General features: G+C 45.2%; 1 pseudogene; it reads right to left on the reverse strand.

The window, feature by feature from the left end:
* Window positions 1-1,495: 1,495 nt before the first annotated feature.
* On the reverse strand, window positions 1,496-2,149 carry LOC122896593 (annotated as a pseudogene).
* Window positions 2,150-2,383: the final 234 nt, after the last annotated feature.

Here is a 2,383-nt window from a genome sequence, read left to right on the forward strand (position 1 = left end):
TTTACACCTATAGACAACCCTTACCTAATCTTGACTTCCCTTCTGCACCTTTCACCTGGTGCAGCCTCTCCTAACCTTCCCATACCATTTTTCATGTCCAGAAAGATTTCCAATCCTCCAGTAGAAGGATATCAAGTCATGGGGCAACTGAGTTAAAACCCAATCTCCCAAGGAACATTGAAAGTAGAGGTGTCAGGATATAAGATCAATGCACAGAAATCAGTTGCATTTCTCTACACCAACAACAAGACAGAAGAAAGAGAAATTAAGGAGTCAATCCCATTTACAATTGCACCCCAAACCATAAGATACCTAGGAATAAACCTAACCAAAGAGGCTAAGAATCTATACTCAGAAAACTATAAAGTACTCATGAAAGAAATTGAGGAAGGCACAAAGAAATGGAAAAATGTTCCATGCTCCTGGATTGGAAGAATAAATATTGTGAAAATGTCTATGCTACCTAAAGCAATCTACACATTTAATGCAATTCCTATCAAAGTACCATCCATCTTTTTCAAAGAAATGGAACAAATAATTTTAAAATTTATATGGAATCAGAAAAGACCTCGAATAGCCAGAGGAGATACTATACAGAAAAGCTAGCTCAAATTAGCAAAAATAAGGGAAATCAGTACTCTATGCACTCAAATAATTTGTTTTTCTGGTGATAAAAAAAAAGTACTCCTGCTGTCCAGACTTAGAATTGCTGTCAATTCATCCTTGAGATTGCTCATGTACCTAAGAACACAATGCAGTAACAAGGGTCTTAAAATTAAGATATGCAAAATTGCAAAACCAGAATATTTATGTTATGAAAAAGAAAGTTAAAATGCACAGTGTCGTGTACATCCTTCACGTGCAGCAGTGCAGTTGGCATCTTGGATAAAGTGGGACCTAATGTGTGGTTATCCAAGGGATCAAATAAAATTCTATTCCACCCCAGAACGGGGTGGGACAAAGCTTAGCAGCAGCAAGTGTATAACTATTCTCCCAACAACCCCTTTGCCTCCTGTCACAACCTATTGCCTTGGACAGTTCTCAAGACCCTATCCTAAGAGTGGGTTATGAGACAAGATGTGGAGAAACCCTGCCTTACCCCTGAGAGATTCCCTCCCATAGAATGTAATGGTTCATGAGTTGGGTCCATCAATCCGGTCTCACGCTTAATCTTTGCACTCTGGCATAGGAAAAACCATTATGTCTTTCTTTCTTTGAAGGGAAAACAATTTCCATATATAGGCCACTTTCAAAAGCTGGAGATTCTCAGGGCAGAGACTCAAAGCACACAGAGAGGGATTTTTCCCTAAAACCCTCATATGCATTTGGATAGAACAGGGTTGGAGTTCATTTGCCTTCCCCCTTCCTCCATTTACCCTGCCAAAAAAGAAGAGAGGATAATGTTGTGGACTCCAGCCAGACATACATGGCAGTGCCAGCTGCCCCCTCCCTACCCTGTTCCCACTTTCTCCACTCTGTCATTGATGCCTGCTCCTCAAAATCTCCTGAACACAAAAGGATAGCCCCCATCCACTGCAGCCCAATTCTGGGCCTCTGGGACCTGGGCAGGGCTATGGATTTCTTCTTCTTCCTCCCAAAAGTAGGCTGGCTTTCCTGTGAGTTCAGGGCCTGCTGGTCCTTAAGAGGACATGAGACCACCATATGGTTGATACTCTGGCAGAAGTGGCACTTCTTTGGTTGGGGTGGCAGCTTGCATTCCTCAGCATGGTAGTCTAGATCTCCACAGTTGTAGCACCTGTCTCCCTTTGATCTGTGCTTCTTCATGTTCTTCCCTTTGTGTCACCTCTCACTCCTAGTACAGAACTCCCCACCAGGGCAGGTGATTCAGATAGATTCCAGGCCCTTACCAGACTTCTTAAAGTTAAAGTCCACTGCCTCACCCTCCTTCAGGCTCTGGAAGGCCTCCATGTTCAGCTTAGTCTGGTTCACAGACATGGACAGGGGTCAAGTATGACCCTAGCGCATGTTGTCATGGACAGGAAGCTGAACTCCATGCACACATTTAACCACTTAAAGAAGTGGGAACCCTACAGCAGCTGTGACTCCTCTGCTGCTGGGCAGTGTCAGGTGCCTCCTCAGGCACCTTGGCGCAGCCACCTGTAACCTGTTGTTCTGACACAGAGCCCATGGTAATCGACTGAGTTTGTGATCCAGGTGAACCTGGTCAGGTGGCTGCTGGCCTCAAAGAAGTCTAGGAGCAAAGGGGTGGCTTGAAAAAGAGGCTGTTACAGGGGCAGCCAGGTGGCTCAGTGGGTTAAGCCTCTGCCTTCAGCTCAGGTCATAATCTCAGGGTCCTGGGATTGAGCCCCGCATCAGGCTCTCTGCTCAGCAGGGAGCCTGCTTCCCTCCCTCTCTCTCTGCC

This window comes from Neovison vison, chromosome X, assembly GCF_020171115.1.
Source record: "Neovison vison isolate M4711 chromosome X, ASM_NN_V1, whole genome shotgun sequence".
NCBI lineage: Eukaryota > Metazoa > Chordata > Mammalia > Carnivora > Mustelidae > Neogale > Neogale vison.